General features: G+C 41.8%; 1 protein-coding gene across 6 annotated transcripts in view; it reads left to right on the top strand.

The window, feature by feature from the left end:
- The first annotated feature begins 2383 nt into the window (after positions 1-2383).
- LOC112252765 (prominin-1-A) overlaps positions 2384-13184 on the top strand; it is a 38541-nt gene continuing 27740 nt past the window's right edge. For 3 of the 6 annotated variants that reach the window (XM_024424316.2, XM_042323447.1, XM_024424314.2), the window contains exon 1: positions 8415-8657. The gene's annotated coding sequence lies outside the window, so the exon portion shown is untranslated. Of the gene's footprint in view, positions 2518-8414; positions 8658-9048; positions 9133-13184 lie in introns of those variants that run through there. The other 3 variants (XM_024424315.2, XM_042323448.1, XM_042323449.1) reach the window with 3 other exon arrangements.

Raw genomic sequence — 13184 nt, 5'->3', positions numbered from 1 at the left:
AACTAAAACTATAAGAGGGGCGAAATGTTTCGTAGTGCCCTCTTCCCGACTGTCTTGGTGTGTTTGAACCATGATAGTTTGTTGGTGATGTGGACACCAAGGATCTTAAAACTCTCGACCCGCTCCACTACAGCCCTGTCGATGTGAATGGGGGCACTTTCGGTCGTCCTTTTCCTGTAGTCCACAATCATCTCCTTTGTCTTGATCACGTTGAGGGAGAGGTTGTTATCCTGGCACCAAACTGCCAGGTCTCTGATGAGCTGTAGTCAATGAACAGCATTCTCATAAAGGTGTTCCTTTTGTCCAGGTGGGAAAGAGCAGTGTGGAGTGCGATTGAGATTGCTTCATCTGTGGATCTGTTGGGGGCGGTATGCAAATTGGAGTGGGTCTAGGGTTTCCGGGATGATGGTGTTGATGTGAGTCATGACCAGCCTTTCAAAGCACTACATGGCTACCGACGTGAGTGCTGCGGGGCGGTAGTCATTTATGCAGGTTACCTTCGCTTTCTTGGGCACAGGGACTATGGCGGTCTGCTTGAAACATATAGGTAATACAGTCAGGGACAGGTTGAAAAGGTCAGTGAAGATACTTGCCAATTGGTTTGCGTATGCTCCGAGTACACTTCCTGGTAATCCTTCTTGCCCCACGGCCTTGTGAATGTTAACCTGTTCACATCGGCTACGGAGAGCGTGATCACACCGTCGTCCTGAACAGCTGGTGCTCTTCATGCATGCTTCAGTGTTACTTGCCTGGAAGCGAGCATAAAAGGCAGGAAGCTCATCTGGTAGGCTCACTGGGCAGCTTTCGGCTGGCTTTCCCTTTTGTGTGATATTGATATAATTTTTTTTGCATTGGGCCTTTAACATTTATTTTAAATGTAACCTTTATTTAACTAGGCAAGTCAATTAAGAACAAAATCTTATGTACAATGACGCCATACCAGGGAACAGTGGGTTAATAACTGCCTTGTTCAGAACGACACATTTTTACCATGTCAGCTCAGGGATTCGATACATCAACCTTTTGGTTACTGGCACCACGCTCTAACCACTAGGCTACTTGCCGCCTAACATTCATGTTTATGATAAGAGGGAATCTTTTGTGTAATATTCCCCCCTAGGATATCCCATACAGTACTATTTTCAGCAAAGGGCAGTGTACATTGTAGTCTCTGGTGACAGACTGTTAAAACAAACAAGTAAGTTACAGCCATATGAGTAACCAAATCGTGTAGCTGGCCAGCAGGCATGTGGGATTTAGTTCTGGGTCCTCAATATTATACATTCCTACTCCGTCTCCTCACATAACAATAGTCTTGTCATTTAAAGGTTATCACTGAAATGACAGAGTATATTGTTTGTTAATATTTACAAGACAAATGAATGACCTTCAAAGGTAACTCACATAGTTTTTAATGTACTATTTTAATCTAACTTCCTGAAACCCTGCCCTCATTTCCTCGCCATTTACCTGCCTATGTTCCGCTAGTCACTACCTGCATATTTGGGCTGTGTTGTTACACGTATAAGCACCTTATCACTGGTGATGTGAATTGGTGGTGGTATTTCATCAGAACATATCTATTCCAAACCCTTTGTCTTATTTTTTAGCCTGTTGAATGAAAGAGTGAATGGGTAACACTTTATAATAAGTATCATGAAAAAACACATTTTTTTCTGCTTGGTTAAGATGGGAAGGTGCATCCATCTTCTGCTCCAAGAGAAGGATCTGAAGTTCGGACAGCTGTTTTCTTAGCATTTTAAGAATAATAATTAAGAAGGGAGTTTCCCTTAACTCCATGCTTTTGACATAATTGTGGACATGTTTTAGATAACTACTTATTTAAAGTAGGCCTTTAAGCATTACGCACAAGTCATACGCCTTTATAACATTTACAATAATTGATGAAGCATTTATAATGGCATATTTATGTGTTAAAAATGAAGGTATACATATTGTGTGGCTTTATGTGACCCATCCCTTTATCTTCAGGAAATCAAGTTACAATGATAAACACACTTCGAGTGATACATGATACTTTTTACTTAAGTCTTTACACCACTGCTGCTAAGCGACCACCACCTCAAAGTATTTGTTTTGCCCCCCACCTTCCCACTTCTCTCTCTTGCTCTTGTCCAGTTAAAACCTTTCCTTTCACCCTCCTCCAATCCCTTCTTCCCTCCCTCTATTCTCAGTGCCAGTATTTCACAGGCAGGCAGGGAGAGAGGCAGTCAACTTGACCTTCACCAGAGCAGTTGTCGACCCTATCAGTTTGATCAAGGAAGGGACTAATACATACTCCCTCACACCGGACACACACATACTAACACACTAGTGGGGAGACCAGGGCAGAGACCAGACACACACACTCACTCACCTGTGCTTTGCAGATTGGAGACACACCTGCAGTCCAGGAAGCGGATACACACTCAAACTCACCCACTCACCTGGACTATATTCTTTACGCTCCAGCTCTACTGGTTCACCTCTTTCCTGACTCGACTGAAGGAACAACAGGTAAAGTCCTGTTTTCGGTCCCTTCCTCTCTCTGATGTCACTATCCTCTCTAGTCTCCAACACACTACTTTCTTTCCTCTTCTTTCCTGTCCTCTCACTCTCCAGTTATCTGTCTCCCCTTCTCCTCAAAACACTCCCAGAGCCTCATACAGGGACAGGGAAAGTAGGCTAACAGCTCTGCAGTTAGCTCCCAGAGATACTGAGGTAAACACCCAGAGGCAATAGCAGTAGTTAAGGTTGTTGAGGTAGCTGTACAAGTCTGCTGTTGTAATTAGTAAAGCCACTTTTCTATAGAAGAGCTATGGAGTAGTTATATACAGCTGAAGCAGCGGTAGTTGGAGAGCGTTGGACTCCAGGACTGGTTGACTGTGTGTTCTGTGTTCCAATAGGACTGTGTGTGTCGTGTACAAAGGAGCCTATCATCCTGCTCTCTCTGCTCTACTCTCAACAGAACTCTGTTTACACTGTGGGAAGTGAGTGAGAGCTTGTCAGTCTGTACTTTCTCTCTTGCTTTCTTTTATTCTTTATTTCTTACTCTCTCTCCATCTATTTTCTCTCTCTTTCCGTTGTCCTAGTACTGTGTAATCAAGTGACAATGCCAGAAAAGCCGGTGTTTGGAAGATGTATTGGCACGGGTGTTGTTAGGCCCGACTCTATTCCTCCAAACACTGACTCCGAGGGCATTGTCAACAGTGACTGACATATTCAAATAATGATTGACATATGTATATTAAAAACATTTTACATTTATTCATACTATTTCATCCTTCAACAAGATATAGTCCCGACATAAATCTAGGGTTGCTACCCAAGCCGGCTGGTCGTTTGTTCTATCAGTTCGGTTGTCAGAGAGACGAAGACGCGGTCGTTCAGTCTTTTTGTTCTGTATCTATGGAACAAAAACACCCAGTCCATACTGGCTGGCAACATTCCTTTCCCTTGCTTGCTAGCTAGCAAACTATGGATAACTTACAGCCATGTCAAACAGCTAGAATAACAACAGTAGCTGCATTTGTTTTAAGCTGTTTTGTAGTGAAATTTATTTGAATACTTCCATAACAATTTCACCTGGCATAGAAACTGTGCTCTCTCGTCAGGACACTGTTGTTCAGAGGAGCTAGCCAACAACACAGCTAACACAATCACTTCAAACTGAAGCTGGAAAAACTGCAAGCTAGCTGCACTTCGTTTCTTTGAGCTTTTTTCAATTGACATTTCTTTGTATATATATCCATAAAAATGATGCCAGCTGATTCATGTTTTCGACTGGCTGAGAAATGCGGCCTGCCTGTCTGTCATGTTCATTACTATGGGACAGCTGGAGATCGAATTGGAATATTGAACCAATGTTGCAAATGTCTGATAGACAGACAGCAATATACTCCACCGTTGACAGCTAAATATTAGTCTGAAAGAAATGTGAGAAAATGTCTAGATGCTCTTAATAGTGGAGATTAAGTTTATACATTTCCCGACTGGGATGATGAGACAGTGGATTGCGCAGTCAGATGGAACAGAGTAAATAGGTATTTTAACGTTATAGATTTAGCCGGTGGTAACTTATGGCATAGACACCGGCTCGAATGCGGTTTTAACCAATCGGCATTCAGGAAAAGACCCACCCATTGTATAAATAAATATAATGTACTGAAACTTGTTGGACAAACAATGACATTGCAATACTGTGTTTGAGCTCATGCAAAACCAGTAAAAGCGTTTCTCTTTACTTTACAAACAGAATACCGGTATGTTCAGTCACACAATCTTAGTAAGCAGGACCAAGGTCAAGTTTTTTTAATGTCACATGCACAAATTCAGTGAAACGCCTCTCTTGCAAACTCAAAACCCAACAATGCAATAATCAATAACAACGTAAAAAAAACTACTATAACTAACAACTACTATAAAAAAAACACGAGAAATAAGAAGAAATATGTAAGTAAATAAGCATACTATATACAGGGTCCGTTCCAATACCGTATTTACAATGTGCAGGGATACTGTAATGATGGAGGTAGATTTGAATAGGGGTAAGGTGACTAGGCAACAGGGTATAAGATAAACAGAGTAGCAGCAGCTTGTATGTGAGTGGCTATGCGGGCGTGTAGAGTCAGTAAAATGTATGTTCATGGTGTATGAGTGAGAAGATGATGATGGAGTGAGTGTGTGTAGAGCTCTGTGAGTGTGCATAGAGACAGAGCAAAAAAAAGAATATAAGGTCAATGAAGATACAAGGTGAACTCCGATAATCTGTGTAGCTATTTTGTTAGCTATTTATCAGTCTTATTGCTTGGGGATAGAAGCCGTTCAACAGCCTGGTAGTTGATGCACTGGTACCGCTTGCAATGCGGAAGTATAGAGAATAGTCTGTGGCTTGGGTGGTTGGAGTCTATCAATTTTCCGGGCCTTCCTTTTACACCGCCTGATACAGAGGTCCTGGATTGCTGGGAGCTCGGCCCAAGTGATGTACTGGGCTGTCCGCACCACCCTCTGTCGTGCCATGTAATCGAGGGCGGTGCTATTGCCATACAAGGCAGTGATGCTCTCAATGGTACAGCTGTAGAACTTTTTGAGGATTTGAGGGCCCATGCAAAACTCTTTCAACCTCCTGAGGGCGGAAGAGGCTCTGTCTCGCCTTCTTCACAACTTTGCGTATGTTTGGACCATTTAAAGTATTTTTTTTGGACACCGAGGAACTTCTCAACTAGCTTCTCAACTATGCTTGCCCCCATCCACATGTCACATGCAATAACAATGTACAGTTGAAGTCGGAAGTTTACATACACCTTAGCCAAATACATTTAAACTTAGTTTTTCACAATTCCTGACATTTGATCCTAGTAAAAATCCCGTCTTAGGTCAGTTAGGATCACCACTTTATTTTAAGAATGTGAAATGTCAGAATAATAGTAGAGAGAATTATTTATTTCAGATTTTATTTATTACATCACATTCCCAGTGGGTCAAAAGTTTACATACACTCAATTAGTATTTGGTAGAATTGACTTTAAATTGTTTAACTTGGGTCAAATGTTTCGGGTAGCCTTCCACAAGCTTCAACCAATAAGTTGGGTGAATTTTGGCCCATTCCCTCTGACAGACCTGGTGTAACTGAGTCAGGTTTGTAGGCCTCCTTGCTCTCACATGCTTTTTCAATTCTGCCCACACATTTTCTATAGAATTGAGTTCAGGGCTTTGTGATGGCCACTCCAATACCTTGCCTTTGTTGTCCTGCAGCCATTTTGCCACAACTTTGGAAGTATGCTTGGGGTCAATGTACATTTGGAAGACCCATTTGCGACCAAGCTTTTACTTCCTGACTGATGTCTTGAGATGTTACTTCAATATATCCACATAATTGTACTTCCTCATGAAGCCATCTATTTTGTGAAGTGCACCATTCACTCCTGCAGCAAGGCACCCCACAACATGATGCTGCCATAGTTGGGATGGTCTTCTTCAGCTTGCAAGCCTCCCCCTTTCTCCTCCAAACATAATGATGGTCATTATGGCAAAATAGTTCTATCTTTGTTTCATCAGACCAGAGGACATTTCTCCAAAAAGTATGATCTTTGTCCCCATGTGCAGTTGCAAACCATAGGCTTTTCTATGGCGGTTTTCTAGCAGTGGCTTCTTCCTTGCTGAGCGGCCTTCCAAGTTCGGGCGATATAGGACTCGTTTTTACTGTGGATATAGATACTTTTGTACTTGTTTCCTCCAGCATCTTCACAATGTCCTTTACTGCTGTTCTGGGATTGATTTGCACTTTTCTCACCAAAGTATGTTCATCTCTAGGAGACAGAACTCGTCTCCTTCCTGAGCGGTATGACAGCTGCGTGGTGTTTATACTTGCGTACTATTGTTTGTACAGAGGAACGTGGTACCTTCAGGCATTTGGAAATTGCCCCCAAGGAGGAACCAGACTTGTGGAGGTCTACATTTCTTTTTCTTCTGAGGTCTTGGTGATTTTTTAAAATGTTCTAATGATGTCAAGCAAAGAGGCACTGAGTTTGAAGGTAGGCCTTGAAATACATCCACAAGTACACCTCCAATTGACTCAAATTATGTCAATTAGCCTAACAGAAGCTTCTAAAGCCATGACATACTTTTCTGGAATTTTCCAAGCTGTTTAAAGGCACATTCAACTTAGTGCATGTCAACTTCTGACTCACTGGAATTGTGATACAGTGAATTAAAAGTGAAATAATCTGTCTAAACAATTATTAGAAAAATGACTTGTGTCATGCACAAAGTAGATGTCCTAACTGACTTGCCAAAACTATAGTTTGTTAACAAGACATTTGTGGAGTCGTTCAAAAACGAGTTTTAATGACTCCAACCTGTCATGTCTGCTCCTGCTCGTCCCTTCCCCTGGCGCTTGAGGTCACCAGGTTGCCATCCATCACACACACCTGCCTTCCGTCTTCACACGCATCAGCGAAATTGGACTCACCTGGACTCACTTATCATCTGATTTTTTCATCCCCTATATTGGTCTGGTAGGCTCACTGGGCAGCTTTCGGCTGGCTTTCCCTTTTGCGTGATATTGATATAAAAATGTTTGCATTGGGCCTTTAACCTTTATTTAACTAGGCAAGTCAATTAAGAACACAAATCTTATGTACAATGATGCCATACCGGGGAACTGCCTTGTTCAGAACGACACATTTTTACCTTGTCAGCTCGGGGATTCAATACATCAACCTTTTGGTTACTGGCACAACACCCTAACCACTAGGCTACTTGCCGCCTTACATTCATGTTTATGATAAGAGGGAATCTTTTGTGTAATATTCCCCCCTAGGATATCCCATACAGTACTATTTTCAGCACAGGGCAGTGTACATTGTAGTCTCTGGTGACAGACTGTTAAAACAAACAAGTTACAGCCATATGAGTAACCAAATAGTGTAGCTGGCCAGCAGGCATGTGGGATTTGGTTCTGGGTTCTCAATATTATACATTCCTACTCCGTCTCCTCACATAACAATAGTCTTGTCATTAAAGGTTATCACTGAAATGACTGAGTATATTGTTTGTTAATATTTACAAGACAAATGAATGACCTTCAAAGGTAACTCACATAGTTTTTAATGTACTATTTTAATCTAACTTCCTGAAACCCTGCCCTCATTTCCTCTGCATTTACCTGCCTATGTTCCGCTAGTCACTACCTGCATATTTGGGCTGTGTTGTTACACGTATAAGCACCTTATCACTGGTGATGTGAATTGGTGGTGGTATTTCATCAGAGAAAATATCTATTCCAAACCCTTTGTCTTATTTTTTAGCCTGTTGAGTGAATGAGTAACACTTTATAATAAGTATCATGAAAAAACATATTTTTTTCTGCTTGGGTAAGATGGGAAGGTGCATCCATCTTCTGCTCCAAGAGAAAGATCTGAAGTTCGGACAGCTGCTTTCTTAGCATTTTAAGAATAATAATTAAGAAGGGAGTTTCCCTTAACTCCATGCTTTTGACATAATTCTGGACATGTTTTAGATAACTACTTATTTAAAGTAGGCCTTTAAGCATTACGCACAAGTCATACGCCTTTATAACATTTACAATAATTGATGAAGCATTTAGAGGCATTTATAATGGCATATTTAGGTGTTACAAATGAAGGTATACATATTGTGTGACCCATCCCTTTTTTAGACACATCTTCAGGAAATCAAGTTACAATGATAAACACACTTCGAGTGATACATGATACTTTTTACTTAAGTCTTTACACCACTGCTGCTAAGAGACCACCCCCTCCTCAAAGTATTTGTTTTGCTCCCACCCTCCCCCCACCTTCCCACTTCTCTCTCTTGCTCTTGTCCAGTTAAAACCCTTCCTTTCTCCCTCCTCCAATCCCTTCTTCCCTCCCTCTATTCTCAGTGCCAGTATTTCACAGGCAGGCAGGGAGAGAGGCAGTCAACTTGACCTTCACCAAAGCAGTTGTCGACCCTATCAGATTGATCAAGGAAGGGACTAATACATGCTCCCTCACACTGGACACACATACTAACACACTAGTGGGTAGACCAGGGCAGAGACCAGACACACACACTCACTCACCTGGACTATATTCTTTACGCTCCAGCTCTACTGGTTCACCTCTTTCCTGACTCGACTGAAGGAACAACAGGTAAAGTCCTGTTTTCGGTCCCTTCCTCTCTCCGATGTCACTATCCTCTCTAGTCTCCAACACACTCTACTTTCTTTCCTCTTCTTTCCTGTCCTCTCACTCTCCAGTTATCTGTCTCCCCTTCTCCTCAAAACACTCCCAGAGCCTCATACAGGGACAGGGAAAGTAGGCTAACAGCTCTGCAGTTAGCTCCCAGAGATACTGAGGTAAACACCCAGAGGCAATAGCAGTAGTTAAGGTTGTTGAGGTAGCTGTACAAGTCTGCTGTTGTAATTAGTAAAGCCACTTTTCTATAGAAGAGCTATGGAGTAGTTATATACAGCTGAAGCAGCGGTAGTTGGAGAGCGTTGGACTCCAGGACTGGTTGACTGTGTGTTCTGTGTTCCAATAGGACTGTGTGTGTCGTGTACAAAGGAGCCTATCATCCTGCTCTCTCTGCTCTACTCTCAACAGAACTCTGTTTACACTGTGGGAAGTGAGTGAGAGCTTGTCAGTCTGTACTTTCTCTCTTGCTTTCTTTTATTCTTTATTTCTTACTCTCTCTCCATCTATTTTCTCTCTCTTTCCGTTGTCCTAGTACTGTGTAATCAAGTGACAATGCCAGAAAAGCCGGTGTTTGGAAGATGTATTGGCACGGGTGTTGTTAGGCCCGACTCTATTCCTCCAAACACTGACTCCGAGGGCATTGTCAACAGTGACTGACATATTCAAATAATGATTGACATATGTATATTAAAAACATTTTACATTTATTCATACTATTTCATCCTTCAACAAGATATAGTCCCGACATAAATCTAGGGTTGCTACCCAAGCCGGCTGGTCGTTTGTTCTATCAGTTCGGTTGTCAGAGAGACGAAGACGCGGTCGTTCAGTCTTTTTGTTCTGTATCTATGGAACAAAAACACCCAGTCCATACTGGCTGGCAACATTCCTTTCCCTTGCTTGCTAGCTAGCAAACTATGGATAACTTACAGCCATGTCAAACAGCTAGAATAACAACAGTAGCTGCATTTGTTTTAAGCTGTTTTGTAGTGAAATTTATTTGAATACTTCCATAACAATTTCACCTGGCATAGAAACTGTGCTCTCTCGTCAGGACACTGTTGTTCAGAGGAGCTAGCCAACAACACAGCTAACACAATCACTTCAAACTGAAGCTGGAAAAACTGCAAGCTAGCTGCACTTCGTTTCTTTGAGCTTTTTCAATTGACATTTCTTTGTATATATATCCATAAAAATGATGCCAGCTGATTCATGTTTTCGACTGGCTGAGAAATGCGGCCTGCCTGTCTGTCATGTTCATTACTATGGGACAGCTGGAGATCGAATTGGAATATTGAACCAATGTTGCAAATGTCTGATAGACAGACAGCAATATACTCCACCGTTGACAGCTAAATATTAGTCTGAAAGAAATGTGAGAAAATGTCTAGATGCTCTTAATAGTGGAGATTAAGTTTATACATTTCCCGACTGGGATGATGAGACAGTGGATTGCGCAGTCAGATGGAACAGAGTAAATAGGTATTTTAACGTTATAGATTTAGCCGGTGGTAACTTATGGCATAGACACCGGCTCGAATGCGGTTTTAACCAATCGGCATTCAGGAAAAGACCCACCCATTGTATAAATAAATATAATGTACTGAAACTTGTTGGACAAACAATGACATTGCAATACTGTGTTTGAGCTCATGCAAAACCAGTAAAAGCGTTTCTCTTTACTTTACAAACAGAATACCGGTATGTTCAGTCACACAATCTTAGTAAGCAGGACCAAGGTCAAGTTTTTTTAATGTCACATGCACAAATTCAGTGAAACGCCTTTCTTGCAAACTCAAAACCCAACAATGCAATAATCAATAACAACGTAAAAAAAACTACTATAACTAACAACTACTATAAAAAAAACACGAGAAATAAGAAGAAATATGTAAGTAAATAAGCATACTATACACAGGGTCCGTTCCAATACCATATTTACAATGTGCAGGGATACTGTAATGATGGAGGTAGACATGAATAGGGGTAAGGTGACTAGGCAACAGGGTATAAGATAAACAGAGTAACAGCAGCTTGTATGTGAGTGGCTATGCGGGCGTGTAGAGTCAGTAAAATGTATGTTCATGGTGTGTGAGTGAGAAGATGATGATGGAGTGAGTGTGTGTAGAGCTCTGTGAGTGTGCATAGAGACAGAGCAAAAAAAAGAATATAAGGTCAATGAAGATACAAGGTGAACTCCGATAATCTGTGTAGCTATTTTGTTAGCTATTTATCAGTCTTATTGCTTGGGGATAGAAGCCGTTCAACAGCCTGGTAGTTGATGCACTGGTACCGCTTGCAATGCGGAAGTATAGAGAATAGTCTGTGGCTTGGGTGGTTGGAGTCTATCAATTTTCCGGGCCTTCCTTTTACACCGCCTGATACAGAGGTCCTGGATTGCTGGGAGCTCGGCCCAAGTGATGTACTGGGCTGTCCGCACCACCCTCTGTCGTGCCATGTAATCGAGGGCGGTGCTATTGCCATACAAGGCAGTGATGCTCTCAATGGTACAGCTGTAGAACTTTTTGAGGATTTGAGGGCCCATGCAAAACTCTTTCAACCTCCTGAGGGCGGAAGAGGCTCTGTCTCGCCTTCTTCACAACTTTGCGTGTGTTTGGACCATTTAAAGTATTTTTTTTGGACACCGAGGAACTTCTCAACTAGCTTCTCAACTATGCTTGCCCCCATCCACATGTCACATGCAATAACAATGTACAGTTGAAGTCGGAAGTTTACATACACCTTAGCCAAATACATTTAAACTTAGTTTTTCACAATTCCTGACATTTGATCCTAGTAAAAATCCCGTCTTAGGTCAGTTAGGATCACCACTTTATTTTAAGAATGTGAAATGTCAGAATAATAGTAGAGAGAATTATTTATTTCAGATTTTATTTATTACATCACATTCCCAGTGGGTCAAAAGTTTACATACACTCAATTAGTATTTGGTAGAATTGACTTTAAATTGTTTAACTTGGGTCAAATGTTTCGGGTAGCCTTCCACAAGCTTCAACCAATAAGTTGGGTGAATTTTGGCCCATTCCCTCTGACAGACCTGGTGTAACTGAGTCAGGTTTGTAGGCCTCCTTGCTCTCACATGCTTTTTCAATTCTGCCCACACATTTTCTATAGAATTGAGTTCAGGGCTTTGTGATGGCCACTCCAATACCTTGCCTTTGTTGTCCTGCAGCCATTTTGCCACAACTTTGGAAGTATGCTTGGGGTCAATGTCCATTTGGAAGACCCATTTGCGACCAAGCTTTTACTTCCTGACTGATGTCTTGAGATGTTACTTCAATATATCCACATAATTGTACTTCCTCATGAAGCCATCTATTTTGTGAAGTGCACCATTCACTCCTGCAGCAAGGCACCCCACAACATGATGCTGCCACGGTTGGGATGGTGTTCTTCAGCTTGCAAGCCTCCCCCTTTCTCCTCCAAACATAATGATGGTCATTATGGCAAAATAGTTCTATCTTTGTTTCATCAGACCAGAGGACATTTCTCCAAAAAGTATGATCTTTGTCCCCATGTGCAGTTGCAAACCATAGGCTTTTCTATGGCAGTTTTCTAGCAGTGGCTTCTTCCTTGCTGAGCGGCCTTCCAAGTTCGGGCGATATAGGACTCGTTTTTACTGTGGATATAGATACTTTTGTACTTGTTTCCTCCAGCATCTTCACAATGTCCTTTACTGCTGTTCTGGAATTGATTTGCACGTTTCTCACCAAAGTATGTTCATCTCTAGGAGACAGAACTCGTCTCCTTCCTGAGCGGTATGACAGCTGCGTGGTGTTTATACTTGCGTACTATTGTTTGTACAGAGGAACGTGGTACCTTCAGGCATTTGGAAATTGCCCCCAAGGAGGAACCAGACTTGTGGAGGTCTACATTTCTTTTTCTTCTGAGGTCTTGGCTGATTTTTTAAAATGTTCTAATGATGTCAAAGCAAAGAGGCACTGAGTTTGAAGGTAGGCCTTGAAATACATCCACAAGTACACCTCCAATTGACTCATTATGTAAATTAGCCTAACAGAAGCTTCTAAAGCCATGACATAATTTTCTGGAATTTTCCAAGCTGTTTAAAGGCACATTCAACTTAGTGCATGACAACTTCTGACTCACTGGAATTGTGATACAGTGAATTAAAAGTGAAATAATCTGTCTGAACAATTATTGGAAAAGTTACTTGCATCATGCACAAAGTAGATGTCCTAACTGACTTGCTAAAACTATAGTTTGTTAACAAGACATTTGTGGAGTCGTTCAAAAACGAGTTTTAATGACTCCAACCTGTCATGTCTGCTCCTGCTCGTCCCTTCCCCTGGCGCTTGAGGTCACCAGGTTGCCATCCATCACACACACCTGCCTTCCGTCTTCACACGCATCAGTGAAATTGGGCTCACCTGGACTCACTTATCATCTGTATTTTTTCCTCCCTTATATTTGTCAGTTCCCCAGCTCTGTTCCCCGCTGCCT

This window comes from Oncorhynchus tshawytscha, linkage group LG06, assembly GCF_018296145.1.
Source record: "Oncorhynchus tshawytscha isolate Ot180627B linkage group LG06, Otsh_v2.0, whole genome shotgun sequence".
Taxonomy (NCBI): domain Eukaryota; kingdom Metazoa; phylum Chordata; class Actinopteri; order Salmoniformes; family Salmonidae; genus Oncorhynchus; species Oncorhynchus tshawytscha.
Note: the sequence above shows the minus strand (reverse complement) of the source record. Positions and strands in the feature narration are given on the sequence as shown.